This window comes from Oreochromis niloticus, linkage group LG23 (genome assembly GCF_001858045.2).
Source record: "Oreochromis niloticus isolate F11D_XX linkage group LG23, O_niloticus_UMD_NMBU, whole genome shotgun sequence".
Classification (NCBI taxonomy): Eukaryota; Metazoa; Chordata; class Actinopteri; order Cichliformes; family Cichlidae; genus Oreochromis; species Oreochromis niloticus.
In genome coordinates, this window is record NC_031986.2 from 19,917,750 (window position 1) to 19,945,708 (window position 27,959).

The 27,959-nt window shown below is 39.8% G+C and overlaps 1 long non-coding RNA gene across 1 annotated transcript; it reads left to right on the top strand.

The window, feature by feature from the left end:
- Positions 1 to 901: 901 nt before the first annotated feature.
- LOC112843793 (uncharacterized) lies at positions 902 to 27,954 on the top strand. Its single transcript, XR_003216301.1, has 3 exons — positions 902 to 983; positions 3,147 to 3,245; positions 25,080 to 27,954. It is a non-coding gene; the product is annotated as an uncharacterized LOC112843793 (long non-coding RNA).
- The last annotated feature ends 5 nt before the right edge of the window (positions 27,955 to 27,959 follow it).

Here is a 27,959-nt window from a genome sequence, read left to right on the forward strand (position 1 = left end):
TTTGCTAACAAGAATTCTTTTGGTCCTCTGCTATAGGAGGCTGCTGTGGTTTTGCATATATATTTATTGATTACAATATTTATTATATAAAACACAAGTATTAGTAGTAGTTAGTGAAGTACTGGTAAAAATTGACAAAAGATTAACTGCCCCTGTGGAGCCACTGCTGGTAGAAAATTGACCATATTGAGCAATGTTACCACCAATTATTAAGGACATGTGACTGTGGAGCTCTGAAGTGGCCGTATATCCACAGTGTAGGCCCACACTTAGGGCTACACCTGGGCCTCAAAGCAGACCAAGTGTGTGCAGGCTGAGGTTAATGTTTGGGCCCACTGGGCACATCTGGATACAGTGTGCACCCCTAGAATGAGTGGGATTATTGTGTGATTGCCCTACCATGCTGCCCCACAGAAAACCCACGCCTACCATTAGTGGACCAGCATGGGCATTTACTGCTGTGGATCCACCACAGCTTTTTTTAAGCAGACAGCTGGTTGTGTCTCTTTCACTAATGGATAATTTTCTAGTTTATGAGCACAGTTTGCTGGAAAAACATTTGCCATAATGAAACTGAAGGCCTGTGTTTATATGGTATTTACCCCCACCCTTAACATCATTAGCGCCTCCTGTTACAGTAACATTAACAGTATCTGTGTGCAGAGCAGTGAGAGCGCTGTAGTGTGAACCGGGTGCAGCAGACTACGATATATAAGAGCAGACAGCTGTCATGGTTGGTCTGGCATCAACCCACTGGCTGCGTTCACACAACCTCGCCTCTGTTTGCACAAAGTGAGGGCAGAGCAGTGTTACCTGTCCCCAGAGAGCACACCCCTGCTCCTGTATAACCCAGAGTCAAATTCATGAGTCTTATGTTATGATAATTGGGTTTTCTTCTTATTGTAGGGAGGCTTTGGGTGATCGTGATGCTCTATAGTCAAGACGTTTATCATATTCATGACTGCAGCTGGGCCAAATGGAGGGTAAGTCTTTTAGTCATCTCCACTTTGGAGGTTATGGTTGAGTTATTTAAGGTGTTTATTCCAGTCAAACCTGGGATTCACACAGTTACTGTGTAAAATCACTGTGGTGGGATTACTAGTTGGTAGGGATTACTGAAGAAATTAGTTTTGTGATTTGATGGTGCTTGTGGTTAATGTTTCCTTTGGTTTAGGTACAAATGCTGCTGGGTTTAAAGCTTATGGTTAAATTAAACCCACTTTGACTGAGCAAATATAACCAGCTATCACAAATCTACATGCATACTGGATATTAGAAGACATACATTTTTGTGTATTTGTGTGTATGCAGTATTAGCCTGCTGTTATATGTTTTTTAAAAAAATCACCTCTGTTCATCTGTTATTATATTCTTTTGTCAAAGTCATCCAGTGACTTAAAGATTGCACGTTTTTACGTTTGTAGACAATATCCACTAATTCTACTTCTACTTACACACAACAACAGAAACACATCAAAAATGAATAAAAAATACCAAAAGTGTCAGAAAACACAAACATAACAATAAAAATATTGCAACATTTTAACAACAACAAAACCACAAACTGAACATATTCAGAAAACACAACACAAAGCAACAACATTTTAAAGAAAACACACAAAAACTACACAACAAAACATGGCATTTCAGAAACACAACAAAACCAAAACATTAGATCAACAAAAAGGAATGAGCAACACCACACCAGTGATGGAAAGTTTCAGAAAACACAAACCCAACAACAAAAGCAGAATACACCACAAAATAACAACCAAATCAAAAGCGGAACAGTTTAGAAAACATGACACTTCAGAAACACACACAGAAAACACAGTTTAAAAGAAAACAACAAACCAAAAAACACAACAATAACAAAACAGAATAAAACAGTTGAACCGTGTTTTCTGTGTTATTGTATTTTGCACCTCGGCACCACTGTGTCCAATAAATCATATCAGCTATAATATTCTTACATGTGTAATAATATTTGTAAATGAGGCAGATACATTCTTATTTATAAGGCTTATAAATCTTTCTTGCTGACTTACAGTCATCCAAAACATGAAGGAAGTTATTGTCCTCATTCCCTTCTGTCTGTCCCAAAAGGTTTGTAATGAATTTAAAAAGAAGGGAATTTTACATTTACAGAACCCGCCTACTGGAGTCAGATGCAAAATCCACAAAACGTAACTTAACTTAGCGGTTTATGCAACTAGTGTTGGTTGTTCTGTTTCTTGGCCAGAGACAAATTGTGACTGAGGTGCTGTAAACATGTACACTCATGTAAAAATTGTGATTCTTCACCCCTTCCTCTCATAATTTAACCCTGCACGTAATAATAATCTCCTTAAGTGTTACAAATGCCACAAATTCCCTTTATGTTCTTAAACCTTTGATCCTGGAGTTCCTCAGGGAACCGGCCCGGTACCCCTGTGGTTTTAATCTGGAGAACCTTAAAGGTTTCTGCTGGGGCCTTTCATATTTCACAGTGAGCAGGCATGATGGTGTATTTTAAAACATCTTAAGCACATTACGAGCGTGCCGCACACCATTCTGTCTGTATAATCACATTTGGGAACGACATGCATCATTATCAAGGGAGGAAATTAACATTCTCATCCACCGGCCACAATAGTTGGTGCCTTCCAAATTTTGCCAGAGCCTTTCACCATTTCACCAGCCAAATATGATGTCTGTAAAGGAGTCTCGGTGGAATGGGAGGTTACAGGCATGTAGCTGCAGGCTGGTGGTATTTTTCTACCTTTAACAGATTAATGTTTTCAGGCAGTGTTGTTTCTTTCCATTTTATATTGATTGTTGTGAGCTGATCAGAGGAGTCGCAGAGAAAAGCTGAAATGTAATGATTCAGAGTCACATTTTCTGTTCTCTTTGCTGTTTGTACCATTTAGATATAGCCTGACTATATGGATTAGAGAGCAGACATAGTGCTTATAATGGATATGCATTATTAATCATTAAAAATCAGTTAGAGCAGGCTGCCTGTGAGCTTAGTGTTCTTCAATGGGTTGGTTAATGATGGATTATGACAGTAATTAACTTGAGATGAGAAAGAAGTGCTTTAAAGAGCCTGCAGAGTGCATAGTGTCACTGAGTGGACTAATTATGACAAAAAACTTGTTTTCCAGATGTATCAACATCTGCGGCCTCCAACAGATGCTGCTGTCAGACGGAGTAGATGACCCACATCTGCACAAAAGCAGAATCATCAAAGGGGAATATCTAGAGTATCTACAACATTACCTTAATACACGCCACATTTTAAAGCCCTTTATCCTGCTCTAGTTAAAATATGGCTCTCAGCTTATCTCTCATTTAAGTTTAGTACAAATTGTTTCTTATTTTCGTAGCTTTGTGTAATTACATTTTGCAAGATTTCTGCAAATAAGAGCTTGAAGGATGGCATGGTGGTGACTCAGAGCCTTTCTGTGGGGAGTTTCCATGTTTGCCACTGGTGATTCCAAATTGGCTGTGGATTTGAGGTGGATAAAGTTTGACCAGTGTAGGAATCTAATGTTTGAGTGGCTTTTCTGATGCACTTTGAGCTGTCAGTAAGATCCATTATATTTCAAGTCCAGAAGCGAAAAACAAATTGAAAACCCCTAAAATGTTGCCCTTACTCCCACCATTACATAGACTGTATATAAAATATGGATGTAGTCACCATGCCACCTGTTGGTTTGGTTTGTAGTCACCTGTTGGTTTGTGAAGTTCCATCTTAAAGCCTTGAGTTCCCCTTTTTATTTTAAAGCTTTAAGAGGCGAGCGGGAGACCTGACTAAGAAACTGAGGGACACTGCAAGCTCATAGTGACTTGTGATTGACAAGTCAAACAGGTAACATAGAGATTGAACAGTCAGTTGTCAGATTACAGGGCCTCTTTGTTCTCAGGATAAAAGGGTCGAGGTTCTGGTTGCATCTAGCAGAGAGACAGGATATGATGTAAGGTGCTTTGTGTGGTGATGTCAGGAAAGGTAAGGTTTTTAAACGTGTGACATGAGTAAACCGTGACATAATTTACTAATTATAAAGCAGCTGCAAACTGAAAATGAGATAAGTCATTTATAAAGACTGTACAAGCTGCTTTCAGTTTCCTGCCCTAAAGTTTCCAAAACTCTGTCAGTGTATAAAAGTCAGCGTGTAGCCCACACCGCCAAAAACTACAGGTGCTTTTTTTTTCTCAGCAGCTAAACAAACACCTCTGACGTACAGGAGAAAGTGCAAAAAGATGCAAGCTCTGTAGCTGTGACCTTTCCCCTTGTACAGGCAAACACCTCCACACCGTACTCACAGCAGCCACCACCCTCCCACCCCCCAGGCACAGCTGCCTGGACTTCAAAGGAGGAAGAGTGGTGCGATGGCAAAGTCGCACTGCAGCACAAAGTTTACCTTCTGTGTCTCCTTTCTCATTTCACTTTTTCCACATTAATGGAAACCGTTAATCTTAGCAAAAAGGGTATTAACTGGTTTGCATTTTGTTCCATCTGCTGAAGTTTCTCACCTTTGACCTGTACGGTTAGTACTGTTTTTTGAAGTTTCGCACAAATGCAATCAGGCTGCAAAATCTTTTGCTGCGTTTGTAATCTTATATCTATGAGATACAAACCAGGTTTCCCCTAAGAGGTCAGCAAATTTAAGGATAGGTGACTCGAGGTGAACATGAGAGACTGCATCACAACACATTTCTGATGTAATCATTTACCCATCCAGCCATCAGTTTTCTTAACTACTTATCCAATTCTGGGTCGCAAAAGGTCTGTAGCCTATCCCAGCTGTCATTTGGCAGTTTTAATCATGTTAATACTAATTACATACTTCATGGTAATGGGGCTGTTCTGCGTTTAGAAGGAGACAGACGTGTCATTAAAAAGACAAAGACAACATAAAAGAAGCCTGCAAAGTATAAATAGAGAAAGTCTGAAAGTGCTAATCAAAAATAAAATCATAAAAGCAAAGACAAAGAATAGAAGGACAAAATAAACCACACAGTGATGAAAAATGTACAAAGAACAAAATGAAACTTGCTGGAAGTGGAAATATAAAAGCGTTACAACAAGCCAAAACTGGTTTATAAAGAAGTCTGACAAAAAAAGATATAAAATCCAAGAGGACTAAAACAGGTGCCCTGGGGAACTCCTGCCTCTGTTTATGACGTGGCAAAAGCCACTCGATTCATGCTTTTCAACTCACTGCTGATATTTAAAGTTGACCTATTTTCCTTTTTCTCATTTTCTGTCAAAACTGTTCCGTTGGTGGAAGTTTATATTAAACAAGGTTAGCGTTTCAAATAATGAATGAGGTCAGTGTGTGCACACATATTAAGCTTAAGGCTAAAGCTTCAGAGTGATCTAAATGGTCAGTTTCACACAGTTTTTTCTAGTCTTGGACCTGCATTAGAGGAGACATCCTTATGTGTTCCTCGCAGATACAGATCAAATCTTTTCCATATGTGGGGCTTCAAACCTAAAAAAATAAGGAAGGAGCTGGTATATATAGTACTTGGCCAATATAAGATATTTAAGGATTGTTTTGAATTGTGACTCATGCAAAGCTACTCTGGTAGAGTACAGTAAAATTTTACAGCTGGAAATAGGCAGCAATCGAGTAAATATAAAATAGTCAACAAAGAAAACAATCAAACAGTAAATTGATAGTTATTTCTGGAAATGTTATGAATGGTTTTAATGGTAGTGATAGCACTGTTAATAGTAGAAAAAAACCCAAAAGCTGTTTTATAGGTTTAGCCTATAAAGAAGCAGTATTAGCAGTGGTATTGAACCTCAGCAAGCAATGCTGTTTTACCACGCAAAATACTGCAGCCGTATATCATTGTTTCAGTGACTCTCAGAACTTTTTCTGCTACTGCTGCTCAAGCAGGACAACAGGGAGACTTTTTGTCCTGGCTGGGATCAATCGCTCCATAGATGACGCCCACCCAGCCAGGCCTCTCCGTGGGCGGCCGGTAGCCCAGCAGCCCAGCAGGCCGGCCCAGTCCGGCCCGCCTGGGCCCTCCTCCGGCCCCCGCAGCATGCAGGGCCAGCACAGCAGGAGAGCCACGCTTTACATCTGAAAGCTTTCAGCTGACACTCCAGTGAACTTTAAAGTCACTGAAGGACAGCTCTTCTTTTACTGTGATCTAGTTTCTGCTGAAGGAGGGATCTCTCCCAGCCAATCAGATGTGAGGGGGAGAAAGATACAAGGTCTCTGTTAAAAATTCTAATTGCATTTTAGCTTTCAGAGAAGAGAAAAAAAAAGAGTAATTAAAGGTACCACTGCATGAGTGGTTCAGCAAGCAGAGAAACAACTTAATTTGTGTTCCTATTCTCTACTTTTGTAAATATTTGTTTATTGGTTCATAAAGTAGACTATAAATAAAAAAATATAATCATGAAAGACAGAAAGGTCAGTGACATACAGCCAAACTTTCAGCAATGGGAAAGGCTGCAGAAGTGTAAAATATGGCTTTTTTTTTAATTTAACTTTATAGCTGTGAGATTTCCAAGTAATACAGAGCAAAATTTCCAGAAAACTGGCCAAAGAAAATCTAAAGTTCCCTTCACTACCATGCTGTTAATATATACCATATGAAAGACGTCACCATCCTGTCATAACCAATTTGACCATAATCATCTTTTTAAAAGTAGATATGACGAGTGAGGGTGGAGCTGGGAAACCGAGAAACCTGACCTGGCAGATCTAAATCGGACCAAAACGCACAAAATCAACTAAAGTGGGAAGAAGGAAATGTTACCATGCCAACATCCAGCTTTAAAGATCTGGGGCATGATTCAAGGCTTTCTTTATCCAGTCTATTCATCAGACCATCGACGTGTGAAGACATTTTAATGAAAGTTACACCCATGCAGTTATTAAATATTGTATTTAATAAAGTTAAAACACCTTTTAAGTGATGTCTGAAATTATCACCATTATCACCATCTCTTGTTTTTGTATCATTTCAGTTTTGACAATGTTGCACTTAGTCTCTTCACACTCATCTCACAACACGTTGGAAAATTTTGATGGAAACACTTGTTGCCTATGGTTGGAAAGACACATCGTTTCTGCATTTGCATTGTTTTTTGCACCATTAAGATGTAACCAACTTTACCAAAGTCAACAACCCTACCATTACACAAATACACACATGCACACACATGGCAGTGAATCAAGACTGCTATTTATTTTTGTGTGTTTGTGAAAACCCATTCTTTACTGACCTAGGATCGTCAAACAGCAGCTAAGTATCCACCGATCTGTCTGCTCAGATTAGAATCGGGTTGGGTGTTGCCAGGTTGTAGGTGTGTAGACTGGAAATTAATGGTAGCATTAGATGAACACAGAAAACTCACTAATTCTCTTTTATAATTATTGATAATAAAGTGTGAGGGTCACATGCAGAAGAATGGAAATGGTCTTAGAGTGGCAGGTATGAAATCTTTTGCATCCACCGAGGTCTCAGCCCCTCATGACTATTAGAAATAATACAGCTTTAAAGCTCTCCAGTGTCAGCTTCACTTTTCAGACCCGGGAGTTATGTCCATCTTTTATACACAAACTGAAAATGCTTAAAAATGATTTCACTCATAGTTCGAGAACTCCTACATGAGATTTTTTAAGATTTCTCGCCTATGCTGGCTTTAAAGTTCATTCATTCTTCTATTTTCTGATGTTGACACTCAAAATCTCAGAGTACCTTGTAAAAATGTTTATTCTTCAACACAAAACTCTTTTCTTTTTAGAAATGTGACTTTGATTCATAACGAAAAACACATTTTAGGTCTTGAAACATAAAAAACTGCAGCTGAAAAATTTTGTATTCAATGCACCTAGCTGACACTGAACTGATCATCTGTCAGTGGATGAAAACAGTAAGAGAATAGGTGAAGGTTAAAGATTAAACATGCAGCATATAGACATTTAAATGGCCTTATCTTGCAGTGCCATAAAAGTGTAAACTTTTATAAATGAGTCATTCATATAGAGCATCATAGAGGTTCATATAGTTTTTATAGTTTGTTTTTAAAAAAATGTGCAGGAGGAAAAATCCATCGAGCAAGTGACTGGAACATTTAACAGTTCAGTCTTTTATGCAGAACGAGCTTCTTTTCCTGGGTGACAAGCTTTACAATTTAATAACAACAAGGAGTTTTAAATGGGTAATTTAGGCGTCTGGTTACAGCTGACTCTTTGATTCAAAAGCGCTCCTAATGAGGAAGACATTACAGTGAGCTTAAATTCCTGGAGCACCAACGTCACAACCAACAAACAGCGGGCACATTTGCATTTACATTTTAGTCATTCGCCGCTCCTCTACCGAACAGAAAGCAGATTAAATGTACTGATCCCTCACAGTCAGGACGTTCGCATTTACATTTGCATTTTACTCACTTAGCTGGAGCTTTTTTACCTGGAGCAACTTCCAGTAAGTAGCTCTGCTTTACTTCCTAGATCACTGATATGACAAGGAAACAGTGACAGGCAGAACCCTGAAGCCGGGGAAGCTGGAAGCTGAATTTCTGTGGAAAATATGAAAACGATCATAAATTGATTTATGATGCAGAACTGAGAAAGGGGCTCGATTTTACACCTACAGCATCCCACCTCTGCAGGTTCAGGACAAAAATGGACAAAGACATAAGTATCTGATGCAGCTGGAGGGGACTTTTGCAGCTGTAGTACATATTCAATTGAATTTTATTTAAAAAGCACAAATTCACAACAACAATTGCCTCAAGGCACTTTATATTGTAAGGTAAAGACCTTACAATAATACAGAGAAAACATCAACAATCATAGGACACCCTATGAGCAAGCACAAAAGTAGAAAGGAAAAACTCCCTTATAGGAATTAAATATAGTATATTAAATATTATAGTATATTTATTTATACTATATAACCGTTATATACTATATAACTATTTATATAGTTAATTATGAAGAGTTTTAATGAAATACCTGAATTAAGTGAGGTCACCTTGGGCAGAGCCCCGTTTTTTAAGTTATTGCCGGCATTACTTGATGTCTACAGACAGACAAAAACAACCACAGAAAAACTAACTATAACGTCAAGGAGGTGTAAAATGACAGCAACACGGTATAAGAGAAAGGGATGGCACTCAACAGCTCTTGAAAAGAAATCTCAGAGAATTTGGTAAAGGCAGCAGTTGTCCTGCTTCTGTCCTCAAAGAGTCAGTCACCTTGTTGGATTGAGGGTAGTGGTTCACCACAGTTTCAGGTGTGCAGTGGCAGAGATATCGACTTGTTAATGTAGTAAAGTTAACTGTCTTGGCTAGTAAAAGGAATCTGTATTCATGGTATTTTAGTATCACGTTTGTTCTCGTGCGAGGAGCAAGAGTTGTTGACTGTGCTGAGCTTGAGTGATATTTTGAAGATTTTAGACCTATAAGTGTTGGACAAAAATCTTCTTTTTAGGGCAAAGTTAGGCCTCAGTCACACAGGCTAGTCTGGTCAGTGACTAGCTTGCAATTAGCATCCGCTATGGACAAATTTGTATTTCCTGACTGGTTGCTGAGTCTTTCCTGAAGTTTGCTGGGAGTCACTATGAAAGTGTTAATGCTAATGCTTCATTCACACAGTCCTAGAGACTGGCAGTCATAACCTGGTCATTAGGGAAAAGTGCCCATTCTCCCAGGAGTTGGTGAGTGGTTGCTGGAGTTTGCTGGCAGTTGCTAACATCAAATAGGTTGCAAAGAGGTATATGGTGCTGCATGGAAAACCTCATGATTGCAAGGTTGCTAGCAGATTAGCATAGTTGCAAGTAGTGCAAAACAAACAACTTGCTAAGCACGAGTGAAACTCTAAAGATTGCAGTGCACACCAGAAATGTAGAACATTTTTCTTCAACGTAAAGATGAACGTTCTGAAATTTGTTGGTGGCAGCAATAAGGTGAAACTTTTACTTTAAATGGCAACATTTCACACTTGCGGTTTGTGTTGTACTATTTCAAGCTTCCCTGACACTCAGAGAGTAAACAACGAGTGTTTGCAAATAAGCCAGCTTCTCCCATGCAAACATGTGACCACAGCAATCTGCTAGCAACCAAAGCCATCACAAGGAGGTTTTTGGTGCAGCTCCTTCCTCTTCGACCAGTGTCACTCAGTGATAATAAGCAACTTCCAGCAACCACTTGCCAATGGGGAATACACACTGTTGTTATCAAAGGGTCGCTAACCAGCCTCTAGGCCTGTGTGACTCTAGGCCTTAGCAATGTTTTTAAGTGGGGTTTTACCTCAGATTTGGACTGTTTTCATATCTTGGTGAACAGGACTTCAAAGTTACTCGCCATAAACATCCTTACCTGGTTTGCTGACAAATATTTGCTTCTCAAAGGATTTTGGTCTTATCCACACCTTATAAGTAAAACACAGGATCTTCTGCATATAGACTACTGCACTGAAATCTGTTGCCATGTTGGTTTTACTTGAGCCAGGAGTGCCCAGACAACAATGTGATTTGCTAAGGTACTGGGCAATGCTAGCTAGTTTGGTTAGCAAGCTGAATACATAAACAGTATGAGTGCATCACACAGACACAGATATCTGCTAAATTAAAGTGCATACATACAAATAAAATCCTAGAACTTTTCTCACCAAAACTGAAGCACAAACCTCTCGGATGGCCTGTTAGTACAAATAGAACTCAATTGTGTTATTTATCACAAAACTGCCTGTAAATCTCAAATATTAAATATCAAGTGGTCTGGTTCAGCGGTTTAGTAGAAGTGAAACCTAGCAGACAGCTATTATGTACTTATCATGTCACTCAGAGTGGCCACTCTAATTTTAAGCTTTAATAAAACGCAGTCAAATGAGTTATGATATACTTTTCTGATATAAAGTTGGATATTTTAACATGGCAGTCTTTAGCAGTGTCCCAATTCATAGGCCGCATCCTTCAGGGCCAAATTTGAAGACCAATTACATCACAGCCAGGCAACGAAGGCTATCCCAATTCGAAGGCTGCTCCAAATGCGGCCGACAAATGCGTCCTTCATTTCCCCGGATCTGAAGGATGGGTCAGGTGTATCCTTCGTGGCCCAACCTATCGCAGAATTCATAGTGCGGCCCAGTCACTTCCAGTTTCCAACAATGGTGCAGCCTCTTTGTTTTAATATTACTCTTTCTGGGTCACAAAATAAACTTTTAAGATATTTTCAGGCGAGAACGTAGCTGTGTAAACTTAAAATATCTGCTCGATTTATCAAGACTTCACATATTTGCAAAAGTGCTCCAACGTTTTCAGAGATATTTGTTAGCCACCAGCTCAAATGCTGACTGGGAGATGGAGGCTCACTAGAGCCGGTAAGAACACCGGACTCCCAGCACATCGTTTTCAGACCCCCGCGGTCTTTCGCTACTCAGGTTAAACATGATATAAAAGTCACTTAGATAGCTTAAAAATTTTATTGTTTGGCTTTTTTCAGTTTTATTTGTTCCTGAGTAATTTGGTTTGGCTCAGATTAAAGTTATAATTTTCACACAGCTGAACAAACGTCAAACAGAAAACTGATTAAACAGAACCGTGAGATGGTCGAGAATTTACTCCAATGTCGTGTTATATTTTACGGAGCAAGGAGCAGACGGCTGAGTTTATTAAACCCCACCGAGACAGCATGGCGACGCATATCTGAAGGTTAGACCGTCCCATGTCACAGCCTCGCACTTCCGGCCTTCTCGGTTTTCGAAGGACCCGGCCCACGTTGACCGCGAAGGCTGGGTCCTTAGAAGGACGCAGCCTAGGAATTGGGCATAGCTTATGTGCTGTGACTCACTGTTCAAGCCAACCTCAAGTGGACTTTAGAGGAACTGCAGCTTAGAACAACATGACTAAATTGAAACTATGACTCAACCCAGTTTATATGTACCGTAAATCCCGGACTACAGAGCGCACCTGATTAAAAGCCACATGCTCTAATTGTAGAAAGAAAATCAATTTTGTACTTGTACAGGCCGCACCGGATTTTAAGCCGTATGCATTTCAGTTGTAATATGAGATATTTACACAGAAATATTACACGTGAGGATTTTTAACGTTTAAATTTAATCCGTAAGGTAACATAAACGTTATGGTAACATACAAAAACACATACTGCAAATGCTTTTTTTCCTCGAACATCGCCTGTAACACGGCTACCTCTAAGTATACGTACGTATCGGTAACACACAAATTACGTTGCTTATGTTTTTTTACGGAACAGTGCACAAACAACATTACGACGTCTCTTAACAACCGATAAAAATATATACCGTATATATACTACTTATCATTTTGATTGGTCTACTGTTACCAGGCAAAATGTTTTTGGCCGCATGAAAAAAAATATGCATTAGCCGCACGTCAGTATAAGCCACAGTGTGGGAAAAAAGTAGCGGCTTATGACCTGAAAACTACTGTATCTGCATCTGCTCTCATCTGGATCAAGCAGACCTAAGGTGCAAATATACAACTTTCTAACACACTAAATATTCAGACCTTCACCATACTTAACCATAAATCCCACCACAGTTTCCATGCACATAAGAGACTTCCAACACATTGAACTGTACCATTTTTTAATGCTTTCATATTCAACGTGCATGCATATTTAAAACTCTAAAACCACAAACACTTCTGACCAGTTTAGACATTAACAGCATTTGTTTGCAGCAGTCAGCTTTCTGTGCAGCCCTTGCAGGCAGTAATCTCCATGGATGATATCTGATATTTAATTAAAGGTGGATAAATCTTTATTTCCTGTGTGTGTTCGGCCCTCTAGTCCCTGCACTGTCTTATCAGTGTGTACATTAGTTGTCAGCACGTCTCTGCATTAATGTCACCAAGACAAATCCCTGTGCATTCATTGTGCTTGGCGATTAAAGTGATGCTGGTTGTGATGTGCTGCAGGGACGTGGGCAGGGTGATGTGGGTACTTGTGCGTGAGGAGCCCTAAGTTGCAGAGGTTTTTTTCTAATTGAGTCAGGGACTTATGCTGGCAAGGTAGGCGTGCGAGTGGGGGGGAGACTAATCCCAAGCTGCTGTTGTTTTTCGTGCCTGCTGGCTCGAGATCAAAAACTTAACAGCAATAATCATGCAAAATGTGTGGCTGCACTTCAAAGCCTGCCTCAACTTTGCTCACACCCTTGTAGCTTGCATTGTTTCATCATTTCTACCAGTTTTTCTTCTCTACTCCTTCCTCTCCTGCAAGGGATTTTTCCCCCCCCCCATTCTTTTTGTCGCATTTCAGCCTGTCAGCATGCGAGATGAGACGCCGATCTGATAGGCAGTCGTGACCTTTTTTTTCAGCAGCCCCAAATTAATATACTTAACAGATTAATCACACCTTCAGATCAGCTCAGAGCTGAGGTGTTTGTCGCACAGATACACACCACACTGGAGGCCGCTGGTTTCCCTCTGACTGCAGTGTGTGGTCGTGGCTGAGGGAGTGTCAGCCTCTGCCTGGAGATAGCAGACATGTCAGACGTCAGCAGCGTTCTCAGGGTGAAGACGCCGTGGGCGGTGAGGGTCGCTGAGGCCTGTACGTGGCCAAAATGGGCAAATCCCCTCTACGTCAGCCCACGGCCTGTCAGCAGGGAGCTGCAGGGCTTCCCACTGAAGCTTTACAGGTGTTTATGCAGAGCATTTTTAAGACCAGCAGAAAAACTCCACCGCCTCAGTGAGGCTTGGCCTATTTGTTTCTAAACCCAGGACTTTCATTACACAGTAAATGATGCAGGTTTATCCTGAGAGTGACCTTTTTAATTCGCAAAAATAAAAAAAAAAGCACCATGTTCCTCTGAATGTCAAGATTTTTCCAGTTGTGATAAATCCTTAAACGTCTCAATGGTGCATCTGTTATGATCCACGTATTTGTTTTTTGCTTATTCTCTCTTTATGAATGTGCATCACACTGTAAAATTTCAAACGTACACAGTGTGGGAACAAGATGAGAATGTGCTGTGCTTATAAAGTTCAATACGTAGATGAGATTAAATTAAAATCCCCCAGAAGAACCCCACCTACTTAAAAAAAAGTTTTGACGCGCCACCGACCCAAATCAGCGCCAGTATTTCATATTTTTGTAACCAAATCATCTTTTTTTTTTAAATGAACATAACTTTACAGCTGTGTATTCTGTAAATTATGTTAAAAAACAAACATTTTCACAAATATAGCAAAGTACACGAGCGGAGTAAGTAATGTAGCCCCAGTTTAATGAGTAAAAATGACTAATCTCTGGGATGTGATTATTCTATTCATCAGACACACTCTGATTATATGTGATGTATACATATGTGATATCTCACGAGCAGTATGTCAGGCACTCGATTGCTTTAGGGCAGAAAATGGGAACAAAGCGAACCTTGTAGAGTTTGTAGTGAGAGGAGGTGGAGGAAGAAGCTGTTTCCATTTGTCATCTGAGAATTTACCACACTTACTCCACTCACTGCAGTTTTTGTTTGGTTGTATTTTAGCTAAAGTCGCATAGAACCATTTATTAAGGCTATAGATTTCAATATAGGTATTTTTTTTCAAAAGCATCTTGTTATGAGTTAAACTCATTGTGTGCAATGCTGAGTGGACCTTGAGGTTTGATATTGATGAAGAAGCACCGACTCGAGTGACACATCAGAGGAAGTGTGACGGTCGATTGGCTTTTGTAGCGATTTAACCTTTCAGCTACAGTTCAGTCTTTCTAATCACAAGGCCACTCTGCCACACACTGAGCCCACTTCAGAGGAGAATGAGTCACTTTCAACATGTGTCACATCGAAATAACACATGGGAACGAGGCACCTTGAATATTCCCTCAAAAACTTGATATTAAAGCTGCAAATTTGCATGTTGGGATTTAAACCATGCTGCGTTTGCCAGTGAGTCAGTTGGTATTTTAGTCATTTTGTGGTTGAGGGTCTGTCTACAAAAAGCAGGCATAGACCGCCTTTGCGTATTAGTATATGGTGCCATTTTTTATGCCTCTCGGCTCACTGAAGTTATGTGAAGGTCTGTTCGTCAGCAAGATCGTGCAAAAACGACCTTGCAGATCTTCATGCAACTCGAGGCAGAGGTGGAGCAATCACTGCCCTGCCGCCAGAACGCCCACGCTCTCCTTTTAGGCGAAAAAAGCACTAAAGTGACCAGATCCCAGTGGTGTTTCTGGAGGACAATGTGTCCAGCCCTGTCCCAAAACAAAATGTGAAACAGTGAGCACATATGTGTAAGTAATGTCTTTTAATAGGAAGGACATTTTGTGTCAGAAACCCATGTGACCAAGAAAACAATACTTTAAAAGATGTGGCAAGTGTTGTATTTTAAACTAAACTGTGATCTTTTTCTAAACTGAACCTGGTAGTTTTTAGTCCTTTTTTGTGCCTAAACCTAACTTAATAATCCTATCGTATTTGAAAATTAAAGAAGAAGATACTATTACATCAGATGTCCTTCCTGACACAACTCCAAAGGGATTTGTGCCTCCTCCGGAGATCGAACCAGGGATCTTTTGCTTGTTTACTTGACTGTGTAAACCAAAATCTGTGATGTGACCCCTCCAACTTCCAAATGCAGACTTTTTTTTTCCTTTTGAAAATTGAAATTATTAATTTTTTCTACATGGACTCAAGCCAGTACAACAAAATTGGACAGATGACAGGTTGTGCTCAGGGACATTCGTGTTGAGGAACACAAATTAGCCATGAGACCATGATGCTCAGGGCTCGTCTGAAATTTAGATGTCTACCTTAAAAAAAAAGAAAACTTAATAAGTCATTTAGGTAGAGCTCATTTAAAGCCCCCATTACAGAACAACTATGTGGTTGCTAGGGAAAAATTTGTATTCCGCAACCAGTTATGAGTAGTTACTGGAGGATACCACAGTCTGTCAGGGTTCCTGGGTCGTTGACCCAGTATTTTCAGTTCATGTTCACTGTTTATCTTCCATATGTTCCACTTCCTATTTTATTGTGTTAGCCTTAGTCTGTGTGCATTATGTTCTAGTTCTCTTCCCATTTATCATTAGTCAGATTAAGTCCAGCTGTTTACTCACCTGCCCCTAATCATTCATCATTCAGCCTGTGTATTTAAGTTCCTCAGTTTCATCAATCCCTTGTCTTGTCATTGATGTTGTTAATCCAATGTGTTCAGTCCAGTCAGCCAGCCAGCCAGCCATCTTTGTGTCATCAATTCCAATAAACACCATTATCCTACACCGTGAGTCCTGCGCTTGGGTCCTCTTACTCGCATCCACACACGACCCCTGACACAGTCGCTGTGAAATTGATCACTAAAGTGCCAGTAACATAGCCCTACAGACTGATCAGTGACCCCTTGGTAACTACGAATCTAGCATGTTGCCGTGGCTACCTGCAGTTTGCATGGAAGACCCAACTCGTCAGTAAAAACAGTTCCTAAATAAGTGAAGCTAAGAACCTTTGCCTTCACCTTTTTAAACATGCTGGTTTGATTGTACAACTTTTACTTTAAAAGTGAACAGACTCCCATTTACAGTGTGGTCACTTTTTCACAGTTTCTCTACAGGTTAGTGAGTGTTTAGCAACTATTTGCCAACAAGTTGGCATCTTTTATGCAAACTACGTTCTGGCCTTTGTTAACGGCACAAAAGAGGCGCCCCATCTGCCGGCAGAATTACGACTGCACAACTGGTGTCATTTTGGTCAGCTGTGCTCCTCTTAATTTTTGTAACCTCATGTGCAATGGTGGTGGAGAAGACTGCAAATACAAATGGATGTGGCTGTCTTATGACATTTTGTCAGCATGTGAAGCGACCAATGTGGCGAGCATAAATGGGCCGTAAAGGTGGCTGCTGCAATCTCTTATCGACCAAAGCAACCACAATAAGGTTTTCAGTGCAGACCCATACACCACTTTGCAACCAGTTTCACCAGGCATAGCAGGCGACATCCAGGAACCACTCCCCAACTGGTCAGGGAATACAACTTTCCTTAGCAACCTATGGTTGCCAGATGCTAAGACCTGACTGGTCTATAATCCTTCATGACTGAGACTTTAGTCTCACAGCAGTTTGTGAATTAGTACCAAATTCTAATCTACTGATTAGATCTACAGATCTGCTGTTTTTGAACTCAAATCTTTTTTGTCTCCCTGAACACAATTTTTCATTTTTCTTTCCACTCTCTTATGTTCTGGTTTGTATCCATGTATATGAAATTAATATTTTCCATTTTTAAAGGGCGAAAAAGTCCACATTTGAGAGTTGGCGAGGTCAGTGGTGGAGTGAATCATTTCAGGGCTCATGCCTGAGACTGAAGTTTGACTCATGCATTTTCATACATTATTTGTATTATTTGTAATGTTATTAATTAAAAACACAAATTCCTGCTGACAATCACAAAAATTAAGATCAAGTAGATTTTTTTTTGTGGGGGGAGGGGCATTTCTCATGTGATATTAATTTTATATTATTCAAGTATTCCCTTTTTGCCCCCAGATAATTGTTAAATCAATGGTAACCATTATTAGTCTTTGGTAAACATCAGTAGGGATGCATCCATAGATATTCCTGTTTTGAGTCATGTCTAGAAAATTATGGGACGTACACACATATATATCTCCCTTGTGTGAAACTGAAACACAACTCTAGCAAAAAAGACAAAACTGTATATCTCAATATAAACTTTCACTTTACTTCTTTTTTGCGGTGGTTTCCAATTTATTTAGCCCAAACCGGTAGAGCTGGCAAGTTTTTTGGTCACCTGCAGCTTTCCCAGTTGGGAAGCAAAAGACAGGTTAACCTATGATAAAATGCCTGTCCTTGAGCTCTCTGTGTGAATCAAGTAAAAGCCAGACATTGGAAAAGTACATGTCCTGTAGAGCTAATCAAAATATGGGACATCTGGTCACCCTAGTGGGCTCCCAGTTTAAAATCCAGAATGTAAAATCTGCTGTGTCTTGTTCTGTATGTCAAACAGTTTAATTAAAAGAACAGACATACGGACAATAAAAGAAATGTGTGGTTTTAGGTCATTCACAGACATGATGAAAGTGGTCAGTTGTGGGACTCAGTAAGTCAGTATGTGTAACAGTGGCTTATTTTCCTTCCTTCTTGTTCTTTGTGTTATTTTCCTCCATTTCTGTCTTCATATTGAGTGTTCGGCTTCATCTGTCAGTGTGTTTTGGTTATTTGTTTTCTCATGTATCTTCAGTTTTATTTATGCAGCGCCAAATCACAACAACAGTTGGCTCAAGGCACTTTATATTGAAAGGTAAAGGGCCCTGCAAATATGACCCCCTATGAGCAAGCGCTGGGCTTAATCCTGTATATAAATCCAAGTTTTACCTTCAGTGGTCTTTAGCTAGCATCCAGTCACAGTACAAAGTATTTATAACAATCAGCAGTTTCAATGTTATGATCATGAAGGGTTTGAATATGTATAGCAGGCTGAAAGAGTTTGAACGAAATCCATTTTTGACAGATTTCTGATATATATTAAAAGCAGACTTTAGTTTGCTTAAGTGAATATAGGACAGAATCATCTGCATAAAAAAAAATGTGCAACAATTTTGGGTGGCAATGATAATTTTTATATGTGGTGAATATAAGAGGACTAAGAATGGATCCCTGTGGAACACCTTAAATAATGTCAAGGAGACTTAACCTCAAATCTTTAGAAATGCCTGAGTTCTGCCAGAAATATAGTCATGAAGCCATTTTGCTTTTTTACTGTCACAAAGCCATCTACTAAATTATAATAGGGCTATGAAAAGTGAAGCTCTGTATTAATGATTTTCTCATGGGAAAACGTGCAATAGTCACCACAAAGGAAACTGTTTATTTGTGTACATGGAGACAAATTGTCTTGTTATTTCACCAAGAGTTTCTCATAGAGAAAAAAACAACAACATTAGAAGCCCTGTAGGGTGCTAACAGCCTCTGAGTTGACTGTTTTTATGTCTTTTTTTGTTATTACTTTTTCTCTATTTGAGGTTTATGCATCGAAACCACTTGGTTTGGGTTACAAAGTAGTGTCAGTGTCAGATAGCTTTGCACATTGTATACTTTTTTCACATGGTTGCTGAAGGTTTCTTATCTATAGGCCAAAACAGTTTGCACAAACAACCTTGGGGATCATTTTCTGGAAAAGAGGATCTCAAAACAAACACTTTGGCATAGCACTTGTATTTTTCACTTAAAAATCTTCCAGGTTTTTGCCGAATTAATGTGCATTTCTATCATAGTCTACATATAAAATATGGTCCTAGCCACCATCATTTCACCTACTGCTTTTGAACATTTTTAAGCATCAACATTTTCTCTGCAGCCATGATGGTTGTTTTTTTTTTTTTTTTTTTTTTTTTTTAGCTATATCTAGATAAGATTATGGATCACTAACATAGCAAGCTGCATTCATATTCACCAAAACTCGATCATAGACTTCTTGGAAGCGCTGCTAGCCTTATTTAACCACATGGAAAGTCTTATTGACTCTGATAATTGTATTAAAAATTCTCCAAAGGGCCCACAGAAATATTGAGAGGTCCAGTTTAGTAAACTGAATTAACAGTTGTGGGGGTTTTTACTGCAGGATGCCATTTTATTTTGCATATGTCTTACTTTACTAATCCCTGTAGTGTCAGGGAGAAATGCAAAAAGAGACAAAATGGAGCATAGTGATTGAAAGTGAAAAAATTGATTTGAATATTGGAGTAGTTTTTGGAAGAGAGATCTAAAATGGAGCCCCTGTCAGGACCAGACAAGTCCAGTCTTTCATCCTCAAATGCAAAAGAAATACTATTTGTGGTGTCCTTTTAAGCACTCTGCCGTGACACATTTTCAGAGTGTTTCTTCTTCTCTGAGGTGATTTCAACTTAAAGTAGCAGTAGATGCGAAGTGAAAGCAGCAGATTTCCATGCTGGCACATTTGCAGGCAGCTCGGCCCCTATAGCTGTTTGTGCAGTCCACACTCTGCACCAAAGTTTCACACACATAAACACACTGCAGGAACACTGCAGTCTCTATCTGTATGTCACATAACCTCCGCCTACGCTCACTACACCCACACACATCCTTGCCCAAAACGCCCACACGAGTGTAATGTGTGCAAAGACACACATACACACTCACACACACATCGCCCCTATACACACTCCCCGCCCACGCAGGCACACACGTGTTCAGTCAGACATAAGCCGCTCATACCATCCCACACTTTCTCAACAGACACAAAGTAAGACTCTGCTAACAGGGAGGCTGTGCAAACACACACACACACAGACACACACACATATTCCCTCCGTACACACAAGCTGTGGCCTCGTACTGCATCGTAAACTCAAAGAATATGTCCTGCTTTTGCTGAAAGACAACCTGCACAGCTGCTTTAGCAACTTTCTGGTGAAATTTAACAAAAAAAAACAAAAAAACAATTTCACAATGTGAAGTCACATCCACGCCCGTCTAAAATGTGCCTGCCACCCAGGGAAAAAGACACCAACACAACTCTGAGTGTCGACGACAATAAGAGGCACCAAACTCCAGACAAGAGAGACATTTGTTTAGTTTTTCTCTCTCTCTCTCTTTATTAAATTCTTTAACTCCTGTTTTTGGCATCACAGTCATCCTGTAACCCATATTCCCTCCAAATGAAAAGGGACACTCCATGACAAGCACTACCACCGCCTGGAGACTGAATCATGCCGCTCCGTTGTTCTTCCTCTTTTCTTTCTTTCCTTTCCTCCTAAAGAGGAACTTGGATGAAAAGAGCTGCTTTTTTAGAGCGCAAAGTGTCGAGGATGTGGGTTGATGGGAAAGGGAGGAGAGGGGAAGGGAAGAGACAGAGGGGAGGGAGAAGGGGAGCAGAGCAGCGTGGGCGCTCTGACAGGGCGAGGGGCTGACAGGCCCAGGCGTGGGCGTGTCATTGAAATGTGTTTCTACTCCAGGGGGGAGAAGAAGACGAAGGGAAAAAAAGTTGCAGGGAATAAGAAAAAGGAGAAGAAGAAAATGAGGGAGAGAGAGAAAAGATGGTGGAGAAATTAAACGAACAGGCGTCTCGTGAAAAGTGAAATATGAAGAGGCTCCCTGCCAAATGAGATACATCCACTGTTTGGAGGCTTGGAAGGGGAGGGGAGGACGCAAAAAAAAAAAAAAGTAACGCCTACTCTGCGGAGATGATTGACAGAGCGACATGAAAGCAGATTGCTGCTGTCATGTGGAAACCTTCTAACTCTTGCTCTCGGGGGTTTTTAATGTTTTTAGGACTGAATTGGAGGACGAGTCGAGTTCTTTAGTTTGTGGAAACATATCAAAACCTGATCGCATCAACTGAAAAAAAAGGTGATGAACCTGGGATGCAAGGATTAATGCCAAAAGCAGTAGCTCTTCAAGTCTAAACATTACAGATAATAAGATGTGGGCATATACAGTCTACTCTTAGTGCTCACTGTGACTTGGGTATTTAGTCAGTCCTATAAAAGAAATACTTTTACTAGTTCTTCTATATGTTATTGTTCTCTAGGGAGCTATACATTTTGACTTGTGCTAAAAATGTAGTTCCAATGTATGGGTTGGGTAAGCTGGTGGGTATGTGTTGCTTACAGTACCCATGAGACAGAAATAAATCAGGCTGTCCCGTCGGAGTAGCAGAATAATAATGTCATGCACTGGCACATTTATTTATTTCCATCGTCCTCATTGACCTGAGGCTAGTGCTAGCACAAGCAACATAGCCAGGATTTCTTTGCATTAGCTGGCTTGACGAAACGTGAAACCCCAGTCAGAGATAAAAAGTATCAGGACGATGGCCATCAACTTTCATTATTAGCTTCGATCTGTTAATCCTCTGGATTCTACAGACTTGCTGGCGTGTCCAAATCACATTAGCGATTTAAGATAAAGTAGCAGCTAGACGCTGCCTCACCAAGCCTCTGTTTAAACTTGTGTCAAAAATTAGACTTCACACTAAATACCAGTTTTTAATCGTAACAGTGCTGTATTATGGATTTTATTGACAGTTTAATGTATACAACACAAAAATATATTGAAACCAACAAAATAACCATGTTTAAGTCGTCTGGGTTGTAGAAACATCTTACTGTAAGTAACACAGGAGCATTTTAGATATTTTATGCTGTGATAATGATACTGTTAAACTATGTCAAATAACACATACAAAAAGCAAAAATGTTCTAAATCATTTAGTGTTATAATTTAGATCATCTCAATAGACGTTTGGGATTCTGGTATTTGTTTTAGTCTGATATTGCAAAGCACTGTTTGCAGGCAGTGGTTGGTGCTGCTCTCCCAAAGTGTAGAGTAGGATTAGGGTTAGCACATATTATAACGTAGACATCAGAGGGTTACATAAAAGGGGGTCTTAGACACACTATTTGAGCCTTCGGCCACGCAAAGTAGAAGACGGTAATGAGAAGACTGCCTGTAAGAAAATCTTGATTGTGAATTTATCATCATCTTTAACACACCAAGGTCCAGACTTACTAAATGGGCCACGTGAGTGCAATTCCCAAACAGCACTCATGGGTTTGATTAGTTTTACGGGTGATTTACAGAACCTCACCCCCAACTGGTCGCGGCAGATGGCTATCTCTACCTAAGCCTAGATCTGCAAGGGAGTTTATCCTTCCCACTGTCGCCAAAGAACTTGCTCATAGGGTCGTCTGATTATTGGAACTTCTATGTATTATTGTAGTGTCTTTATCTTACAATATTAAGTGTCCTTTTGGTGACAGTTGTTGTGTTTTGGTGCTATATAAATAAAATTGAATTGAATTGACTTCAGAAGATAGAAAAGGGGTATTTATTTAAGTACAAAACATAAGACATGTTTTTTTGGGGTGTAATTAGTATTAAATGTTAGTAAATTATTTTGTGTGGTTAATTTAAACATTCTCCTCCCAAAAGAACTCCCAGCAAGACATATGCAACAGGGTCAGTCACAAAAATCTCAAGTTCGCACCCCTTACAAAGACATTGCACTGTCTTTGTAAATATAAACAGCAATTTTTTTTTACACCATAACCCAGTTTGTACTTCAAGTGACAAAAAAATATATATATAAAACAACAGCCAGCTGTGAGCTTAACATCTACAAAATGTTTTACTTTTAAACTTTTACTTAAATTGAATTTACCCTCATTTAGCCTTGAACACTTTATACTTCTTAGTGAACATTTTGACCACTAATAAACAAAAAGGGATCAGGACTTAAACATGAATCCATGTTAAAATAAGGTTAAATATCTTAAATGTAGACATTTCTCTTAAAGCCCATGACTGGGCAATCAGATCTAGGTCAATGCCTGGTGCCATGTCATAACATGAAATAAGTTGGCTCAGTCAGAGAAAAACAAAAAGCTTTTGTCTTTCATTGTGCTGTGATTGCAAGTTCAACACCCAAAGTTTGGCGTGTTGCATGTGTTTGATTAGCTAACGCAGTGCTTTCATTGCATTGCGCCATTGATTGAGTCAGAGCTGACATTGGTCTGAACATGACCTTTGATTTGCAGCTCATTAAGTTAAAAAATTATGAAACAGGATGGTTTTTGCTTTATATCATGATGTGAACAACTTTTTCAGTTCGGCAGTGACTAGATGGAAACTATTGGACTGTTTTCTGCCTTTGTTAGACACTAAAAACTAGATTTAAATGCTAAAAACTACTCAGTTACATTACTAACCCTAATAATTATATTAGTAACCCTAGTAATCATTACTAATCCTTTGTACATGTTAGATACTAAAAATAACTCAGATTTAATCATTAAAAAGATTTGGTTAAGGCACAAAAAACTACTTGGTTAGATTTATTCACCATTAACTACTGTGTTAGGTTTAATTAGTAAAAGTTACTTGGTTATATTTAGGAATAAAATACAACTTGGTTTGGTTTAGGCAATAAAAATAGTTTGGTTACATTTGGGCACCACAGGCTACTTGGTTAGGTTTAATGACCAAAAACTTCTCTGTTAGGTATAAGTACTAGAAGCTAATCGGTTAGTTTAGTTAGTATGTTTAGACATGAAAAACTACTTGGTTAGGTTCACCAATAACCAAGCTACTTGATGATGTTTAGTTACTAAAAACTACTTAAAACTAACACAATTAAACTAACACAGTAGTTTCTGGTGAAATAAACCCAATAAAGTAATTATTCGTAACTAAACCTCACTAAAAGTACTAAAGGCTACTTTGTTAGATTTGGGCATAAACAAAACTACTTGGTTAGGTTTAGGTAATAAAAATAACTTGGTTTGGTTGAGGTAACAGTTTAGGTAATAGCAACTGCTCAGTTAGGTTTGGTAGTCGCGGGTAAAACATGCTCCTTCGCCACAGTTGCCCTACATGTTGAATAATGAGTAGTTGGGAGTCATTGTCCATCTCCCTGATACCCTCCCAGAAGCATGACCTTCCTCTGTGCGTAAATTACCTACAGCGGCAGCTTCAGTCTTCACAAACAGTTTCCACAAACATGTCAAAAAACTGTTTTATACTCTTCTGTGTGTGTACAGTAGCTGCAGTATCAACCTACACCCAACCATCTTTACAAATGATTCCTCCCTGCCAAAAACTGTGGAGAATGATATAAGATTGTTTTTCCAATTATTCCCAGACAGAAGCAGGCTGTGGCCTTTTATTTACTAGACAGACATGAGAGTGGAATCGATCTTCTCATCCGACTATGAGCCAGAAAGTGAACCAGAGGATCCTCCAAAATGTCATGCTATTTTTAAGCATGCTTTTGAGTCAGTTTGGGGGGTAAAGCGGTACAGTTTTCATGCAATAAACCCTCATTAAGTGCTGAATAAGGGCAGCTGTGTAAAATGTGGTAAACTGGGAAACTGGGACTTGTGGGAACAGGCAGCCTGGGTGTCAACCTACCTCACTGTGTGGGTGGACATCCTATTTCCTGCCAGTGTTTTAATTTGCTCTTGTTTGGTGCTGGTTGTTAGATATCAAGCGCAATATGTGTGTGTAGGTGAGAGGAGGGAGAGACTGGGGGAGTGAAGTGGGTGTGGAGAGAGGTCATATCACAGAGATATGGAGCTGATATTCTCCTCTTCGCTTATTTCAGAGCTTGATTTGATCCCCGTCTGCTCGGAAGCTGATCCATGGGAACGCCATTAGAAGGTCATATCTGCATAATTACACACGCACGCACGCACACACACACACACACACACAGTGAGCAGCCAGACGTGGATCTAGAGGCTGAAGGTGGGCGGACTGGAATCCTACCTGCCTACCTGCTCCATGTGTGCGTTTGGAAAATACATCACGAGCATCAAAGTTCATCCTCGACCTTAGATGCACGCTGTGTGACAAAACAGTCCAACTCAGGCTGCTTTTATTAGCGTTTGCCTGAGCTTTAAGACACATGACATGGCCTTCTTCAACCGATAAACACACGCAAGCTGTCTCCTGTACAAAGTATGTTTCCATACAACAAACAAACATGTCAGAGGCAGATTACAACAGAAACACTCGATTTTTCTAACAGAGCCAATCAATACCTTCATGCAGATATGCTGTCAGACTTGCAGGCCCTTGAGGTACACAGGGGTGGACTGAAATTTGAAGCTTTTTAGTGATTTTTTTTTCCATCATAGATGAGACGTCCACATCAGTATCATGGGATATATCATAGTCTCAGTAGCAGACCTGCACCAATTTAATGTCTGTGATGTAGAGAAACTTAAACAATTTCTACCCTGGATGTTTGACCTCTTTAACTGGAGAAAACTGCTTTTAAAACAACACATTTTGGGTAAACTTTCAGTTCAGGGCTCATATCACCATGTGGGATATGTGTTTGGCAGAAGCAAGCTATAGCATTTGAAAGATCTCCTTTTTACCTACACTTGGATACCGAGATCATCTTTTTGTCAGTCTTCCTTCTTTGTTAGAATAATTTTCCAGTGTAGTGATATTAGAACACTCTGGATGTAGCTTACAGCCGTGAAACATTGGTGTTCACGAGTTCTTTATAATAATTTGGACAGATCACACAACTTTAAGTCCTGAAGAAGTTTTTCCAAATCTTTGAAGTGCCTGGATTGCAGAGGGTCCCTGGATCAGTAGATGCCCCCTTCACATTGTGACCCTTTTGTTTGGACATGAGGTGGGATCCTGTTTACTTACTTTATAACTTTAGTGGGGATATTCCAGCTGCTGTGACACTTGTGATGGGTGAAGTCTCCTCATCTGCCATTCATACTCAAACCACTGAGAAAGTATTTGGAAAAAGAAGATGCTAAGCCTCAACATGTAAAGAGAAACAAGACCTTTCATGTGCTATAACTTGTATAGCCGTTGTTACCATAAAGTCACAATCCTGTAACTTCTTCTTCTCCTGTCCCTGTTCCAGAGCAGCTTATTGAGTTTATGTAAATGAACAAAAACGACCTTCTTTTTTTTAAACTAATGTTACATTTTGTTATCAACACAGTATTCCTGCAGGATTTTATATTCCAGCTTAATCTGCAGTTTAGCTTTGATATTTGTTTTATTTTCCTTCTGAAATTAATTAAAAGGATCTGAGAAGCAAGCAGTTGCACCCACCTCCCCTTTCACTCCCTCTTTCACTCCCCCACTCTGCAAATACTAGTTTTCTCATCATTTGGGCTTTTTGAAAGCACATGAAAGGAGTTGCAGCTCTGTGTAAATTGTACTTCTTTGTATTTTGTTTTATTCTATTCTGCTGCATTCAGGGTGTAATGGCGGTGGTGGTGGGAGGGCAAGGGGGCGTTGACAGAAGCCGCTCTGGTTCTTGTCCCTAGGGTGTTTCACTGGTGGCGGGTGGCCTAATTCCCCAAAATAGCTCATTGATGGGGAATCAGGAACAGTCAAAGAGATCGCATGGAGATTTGATGTGAGCTGCTGGCGGTCCTGATGAGCATCGAGGCCGTCGCTCTGCAATCTACCGGGAGAGTGCCATTTACGCGCTTCCTCTTACATGCAAATACACAAAGCCTCACCTAGTGTGTGAGAGCGCTATCTGCAGTTTTTTATGGAGTCGATCCTTCAAAAAGCTGCAGGAGACGTGCTTTATCTCGTTGCCTCAGTGTCAGTAATGCTTCTCATTTACGGTTGTCGGACACTGTGACACCATGACCCCATGACCCACTTGTTGGTTGCAAAGATGATGCTTCAGGAAGTGAAACTTCCTCTGATGTTTGCACAAGAGTGTGAGATGAAAATCAGTAATAAGCAGTGGCTTTTATAGAAAGGCAAACTCAGCCAATGAACCAGCTAGCATCCACTTCACCGAAACATCCACTCTGGACTCGTGGCAAAACATGAAAAGAACGTTTAAAGGACTCCTTGTCTAAACTGACTGATGCTGGCCTCAATGTTTCTGCCCGGTCTATGAACTTGTCTTGTTTTTTTAATTTTGTTTGTTTGTTTTTCATGATATACTTTATAAAGAACACTGTCAACACACTAATGTGTTTCCACAGGAAATGTATTTGATGTCTGCACAATTTATGTTGTCCAGATTCTTCAGAGGAGACGCTACACCCTGTTGACCAACAGAATGGAGCTTTACTTAGAAGTTGAACAAACTAAATAGGAGGCTTTTATTTTAAAGATCTGGCACCTTTAACCTATCTGATAAACTTTTGCAACTGACTACAGGCTTTTATTTCAGTTTTTAGTTGTTTTTTTTGTTTGTTTGTTTTTTTGTGAGATGAAAAAATAATCCTTTTGAATTCCTATAACTATCCCAGGGCTTTTATTTGGAAAACTAGACACGACTGTGGTCTACTGCATAACTTTATGTGTCTCAATGAGAGATTTTATGTTGAAAAGCTGCCAGAGATCAGGTGCTTCTGTGCTGCTGTCTGTTGTCCAGCAGTATGTGTCTGTGAGAAAGACTGACCAATCTGTCTTATAGAAGTCTATGGGAAAACAGTCCTCACTGGCTAAGTGACCTTAGTAAACACTTTCCTGA